Here is a 6,145-nt window from a genome sequence, read left to right as displayed (position 1 = left end):
CCCTTTGTGCTTATTTACAGTGATACCCGTGTCACTCATAAGACAGTTTTGTCATCTTGGAGGTGAGGAAAACACTTCCTGCTAATTTGACTGTGACCATTTGACTCTATTCTCTATAGAAAACTCAATTTCCTTCCCATATTTGTTAATGTTTAGTTTCCTAAGAATTTTCAGACTGCTCTTGACAGTTTTGTTTCCTGTAGTTTATCTTGAATCTCATAGCACGATGATTGGAAATGATGCTCGATATGATTTCAATGTTCTTAGATTTACTGAGTATCACTTTGTGGCCCAGCATGTCGTCAATACTGCAAAATGCTCCACGTGCATATGAGAAGGTGGATTTTGTTGCTTTTGGATAAAATGCTCAATAAATATCAATTAGGTACACCCAGTCTAAAGTGTCATTCAAAGCATATGTTTCCTTCTTGATTTTCTGTCTGGATGATCTGCCCATTGATGAAAGTGGGAGTGATAAAAAACCCCCATTGTGATTGCATTAATGTCAAGTTCTCCCTTTATGGCTGTTCAGTTCAGTTCAGAAGCTCAGTTGTGTCCGACTCTGTGACCCCATGAACTGCAGCACACCAGGCGTCCCTAGCCATCACCAACTCCCAAAGTTTACCCATACTCCCATCCATTGAGTTGGTGATGCCATCCACCCATCTCATCCTCTGGTATTCACCTTATATATTTAGGTCCTCCTCAATAGGGGGATGCAGCTATGTTTACAGTTGTTATAGATTCTTGAATTAAACCCTAGTCATTGTGTAGTGCCCTCCTGTATCTCTATACCAGTCTTCACTTTAAATTTTATTGTCTGGTATGAATATTGCTCCTCCAGCTTTCCTTTCATTTTCATTTCTGTGGAATACTTTTTTCCCCTCCCATTCCTTTCAGACTATATGCATCCCTAGATCTGATGTGTGTCTCATAGACAGCATATATATGGGTCTTATTTCTGTAGCCATTCAACTAGTCTATGTGTTTTGGTTGGATCGTTTAATCCACTTACATTTAAGGTATTTATCAATATGTTATTATTGCCACAATTTCCAGATTATTCATAAAAGGGTATATTTTATGTAGGTGGAAAAAATTATGTCCTAAATGTTTATCTGTGTAAGAGGTCTAATATTGTTGGTGAATATTTATACCATCAAACTAGCTGTGTTAGCTTCAATAACAGAAAAGGTCATGAAGGTTTCAAGTAGTCTCAGAAGAAAATTTTGGGGACAGTCTGGACAAAAATCTCTCACTTTGCAGCTTTTTTGGTGTGTGTATTGTGAGGCGAGCAGAAGTAACGCAACTTAGATTAGAAGTAGGCCTTCCTACTTGGTAAGATTATCAGGTACCTCTCGCTTAACAATGACCACTGTTTGCCAATTGGAACCAATTAGCTTTCACTTAACACTGACCGATATTTGCCAATTAGGAAATTAGGAACGGGGCGGAAACCCCCAAGAAAGTCCCGTGCGCGCGAAAGTATTGACAAATGAAATTGTTTTGCAAACGTGTAACCAATCTGCTTCTCACCCTATAAATTTGTGTAACAGCTTGGGCTACGGGCTCTGTGATTTGCACCACTGCGTTTGTTGCGGCATAGATTCCTGACTCGAGTCAGTAATAAACTTCCCTTCCTGCGAGTTGCATTGTCTTGGAAGCCTTCTCCCTTCCCGCTCGGGGATTTGGACATCGGGCATAACATTTGGGGGCTCGTCTGGGATCCCTTAACTGGGGGAAGAGAACACTTCCAGGACAGAGGGGAAGGATAGATAATAGCACTGGTGCTTTGGAAAACTCAAGGGGCCCGAAACCCCAGCGCTGTGTTGTCAGCTGTGAGTGTGTTTGTCTTTGGCTCTCCGTGCTTGTGTGTGTGTGCCGGCATTGTCTCAGGCAGGACAGGATGCCCAGAGTAATTCCGGGGCCCTGCTGTGAATCAGGAAGGTATCTGGCACAGGAGAAAGCTTTCTCCAGCTGGTGTAAGGCCGAGGCCAGCGAGCACGCTGGAAGGCATCCGGCTCTGTGGGAAGGAGAGTTCCTCTCCTGATCCCGATTCTGGTCAGGGGGCCCGAAAACCCAGCGCTGTGTTGTCGGCCGACGTTTGTCGGTCTGTGTGTTTGTCTTCGGCTGTCCGTGTTTGTCCGTGTTTGTGTGTGTGCCGGCATTGTCTCTGGTCTTGCTCCTACCCTGACTAGAGTTTCGGTGAACAGGAGAACGGTTGTGGGCGCAATTGATGAGTCCCGGCCAGGGCTATCCTCTGGCGGACCCTGAAGGCCCTACAGTAAGTGAGCCTCAGTAACTAGAGCCCAGCCAGGTGAAACTCTCCTTTCACTACGATTGTCAGCAGCTGTTGTGGGAGCGAATTCTGGTAGAAGTGCGGAAACGGGTCCCAGGGGCCGACGGGAGGCCAACCGCCCATCCTCATCTCGTGGACGAGGGGTTTCCTCTGCTGCAGCCTAACTGGGATTTTGAGCGAGCGGAAGGTAGGGAGCGTCTCCGAGTGTACCGCCAGACTCTGATGCCTGGCCTGCGGGCCGCAGCAAGAAGGCCGAAATTTAGTAAGGCAAGAGCCCACTGAGAGCCCGGCAGCCTTCCTAGAGAGGCTGATGGAAGCTTTCAGGCAATATACACCTATGGACCCCCAGGCTGAGGAGGCAGCGCTGCAGTTCTGTTAGCGTTTGTAAATCAGGCAGCCCCAGATATTAGGAAGAAGTTACAAAAGATAGATGGATTGGGAGAAGAGACGATACAGGATTTACTGAAAGCAGCTGAAAAAGTATTTAATAATAGGGAGACCCCAGAAGAAAGGGAAGAACGAATTCGACGGGAGGAAAGGGAATTAGCTGAGAAGATCAGGAAGGAAAACAGAACGGGGGAAAACTGGAAGAACCAGAGGGAGGTAACCCAGATTCTTTTTACAGAATTGAGGGAACCTCGAGACCCCTGGATGGGAGAAAAACAGAAACCAAAAAGGCAGGCCCGAAAGAAAGATCAGTGCGCCTACTACAGAGAACAGGGGCACTGGAAAAATGAGTGCCCTAAGAGTGACCTGAGGAGAGGTACAACCCAGAGAGAGAGAATCTCCCCTGGAACTCGAGTTTTATATGCGGAGAAAGACATTGACTAGGGGAATCAAGACTCGGCACCCCTCCCCAAGTCCTGGGTAACCACAGAACGAAAAGTAGATCTGGGGACCCACCAGGTGTCCCATTCGTTTTTGGTGATGCCAGAATGCCCAGCCCCTCTACTTCGCAGAGACTTGTGGCCGATGCTATTCCCTGTGGATATGTTGCATAATTGCAGTCATGAGGAACTGGAAAATTCTGCTGAAGATTACATGTTAGATCTGAGGTATGGGGACCCTGAAAATCTGGAATGTTTTCGTATTAGCCTGTCAAATGTAGGCTTTGTACCTCTCTATGCGGAGATCAGACCCAGAAAATTCTTGCTCTTTTTGCACCTGAGGACTGACTCACAGCTGTGGCACTTTACCTTGCTGATCAGTGGTGGACTATTGATGATATTGTGAAAACATCTGTCCCTTATAGAGAGAGGCTTAAGCAGGTGAGAACTCTTGGGGAGAGAGTGGTTAAAGCAGGAAATGGAGAGAAATGATATCCCATTCCTGTGTCATAGCAGTAGATTTTGTGTAAGAAAGGAGAGGCCACTGGGTTTTATTCAGTTATAGAGTTGGAGGAATGACAGTCATGGACATGTCTTATCCCTAGTCTTTAGAGATGAATAAATACCCGTTGGCCTGGGCTGAAACGGTAGGGATGGGACTGGCCAAACAGACATCCGGTCGTCATCGAGCTAAAGGCCTAGGCAACTCCTGTGAGGGTGAGACAGTACCCCATGAGCCAGGAAGCTCAGTGGAGGATCACTCCCCACATTCGACGTCTCATGGATCCCGGAATTCTCAAGCGGTGTCAATCGCCTAGGCAGAAGCCTTACTGCCGGTGAAGACGGCAGGGGGGGCAGATTACCTGTGAGAAGTCAACAAACGGGTGAGTGACATACACCCCACTGTCTCTAACCCATATACCCTCCTGAGCAGTGTGCTGCCTGAGTACACTTGGTACCCTCTGTTGGACTTGAAAGATGCCTTTTTCAGCCTACCCCTGGCGTCCCAGAGCCAGGAGGTATTTGCCTTTGAGTGGACCAAGGGGGAAGGCCAACTGGTAATCCCACAGAGGTTCAAGAGGCTCTGAGTGAGGACCTCTACGAATATCGGACTTGCCACCCAGAGGTTCATCTGCTACACAATTAATATCCCGGCAAGAGGTCACCTGTTTGGGGTATAAGATCAGGCAGGGGCAAAGGGGGCTAACCCAGGCTATGAATGTCCAGGACCCCCTGCCAAGTGAGAGAGTTTCTGGGGACTGTTGGATATTGCAGACTGTGGGTCATGGGGTTTGCTGAGATGGCCCGGCCCTTGTATGAGGGAAGTAAAGAGACTCCAAACTGGACTTGGACTGAGCCAATGAAACAGGCTTTCCAGACACTCAGACAGGCCCTCCTAGAAGCCCCAGCCCTTGCCCTGCCTAACCAAAATAAGCCGATCCAGCTGTTTGTAGCTCCATGATTGCAGCGAGATACTGGCTGAGGCCCTGGCAGCACGAAAGGACTTAACTGATGTACCCCTAGACAAGAGTGAGCTAGTATGGTTCACCTATGGGAGCAGCTATGTAGAAGATGGGCAAAGGAAAGCGGAAGCCACCACGGTAGAAGAGTACAGTTGTGAATATGGCTCTGCAAAGTTTTATGCACTGTGTGGCTTTGGTGAGGTCTTAAGTTGTGGTCTGACACACACTGCTGTTGTTCCTCTGGATTTAGTGAAATGCCTTATGCAGGTGGACCCACAGAAGTACAAGGGCATTCTTAATGGATTTTCAGTTACACTCAAAGAGAATGGTTTCCATGGTTAGGCCAAAGGATGGGCCCCGACACTCATTGGCTACTCCCTGCAGGGGCTCTGCAAGTTTGGCTTTTATGAAGTACATGCTTGGAGAGGAGAATGCCTATCTGTGGCGCACATCACTGTATTTGGCTGCCTCTGCCAGTGCTGAATTCTTTGCTGACATTGCTCTGGCTCCTATGGAAGCTGCTAAGGTTCGATTTCAAACCCAACCAGGTTATGCTAACACTCTGAGGGATGCAGCTCCCAAAATGTATAAGGAAGAAGGCTTAAAGGCATTCTACAAGTGGGTTGCTCCTCGTTGGATGAGACAGATACCATACACCATGATGAAGTTTGCCTGCTTTGAACGTACTGTTGCTGATTCCGTGGTGTCTGTGTTGCATAAAGAGAAGGGTAGCAGTGCCCCTCAGGTCCTCAAGAGACTTGGATTTAGAGGTGTATGGAAGGGACTGTGTGCCCGCATCATCATGATCGGTACTCTGACTGCTCTATCTATGATTCTGTGCAGGTCTACTTCAGGCTCCCTCGCCCTCCTCCCCCTGAGATGCCAGAGTCTCTGAAGAAGACACTCAGTAGATAAATGAAAGCAAATATGGACTGAATCTGCGTGTTGATCTGTGTTTGAGGAAAATACAACTGGACGAGAGATAATCCAGGCTTGCAAAGCGTGCCAGCTGATGACGACAGGGAAAAACCAGCACACGGGAACGAGGGACCGAGGGGAAGAGCCAGGGCAACACTGGGAGATAGATTTCTGAAGACACTCAGTAGATAAATGAAAGTACTGAGTGAAGACCAGGATCTGTTGGTTCTGGTAGATACATTCTCAGGTTGGGTGGAAGCCTTCCCCACTAAGGGAGAGACAGCCATAGTGGTTGCTAAAAAGATCTTAGAGGAGATAGTGCTTAGGTACGGGCTGCCGGTGCCTATGGGCTCTGATAACGGACCTGCCTTTGTGAGTCAGGTTGTACAAGGGCTGGCCCAAGCTCTGGGGACAAAATGGAAGTTAATACAATCCCCAGAGCTCAGAACAGGTTGAGAAAATGAATACAAAGTTGGCAATAGAGACTGGCGGGGACTGGGTGACCCTCCTTCCCTTCGCACACTTTCGGGCGCGTAACACCCCTCTGTATGGAAGACCCCCTCCTGTGTGTATTAGAACCTAGATGCAAAGGCCCTCATGTTGTTCTCCTTACCACTCCTACTGCTGTCAAGGTCGAC

At 47.9% G+C, this 6,145-nt stretch overlaps 1 pseudogene; it reads left to right on the top strand.

Annotated features, from left to right (window-relative positions):
• Nucleotides 1-3,858: 3,858 nt before the first annotated feature.
• LOC136157710 (solute carrier family 25 member 3 pseudogene) lies at nt 3,859-5,504 on the top strand (annotated as a pseudogene).
• The last annotated feature ends 641 nt before the right edge of the window (nt 5,505-6,145 follow it).

This window comes from Muntiacus reevesi, chromosome 2 (genome assembly GCF_963930625.1).
Source record: "Muntiacus reevesi chromosome 2, mMunRee1.1, whole genome shotgun sequence".
Lineage (NCBI taxonomy): Eukaryota > Metazoa > Chordata > Mammalia > Artiodactyla > Cervidae > Muntiacus > Muntiacus reevesi.
This window is presented reverse-complemented; position numbering and strand designations above follow the sequence as displayed.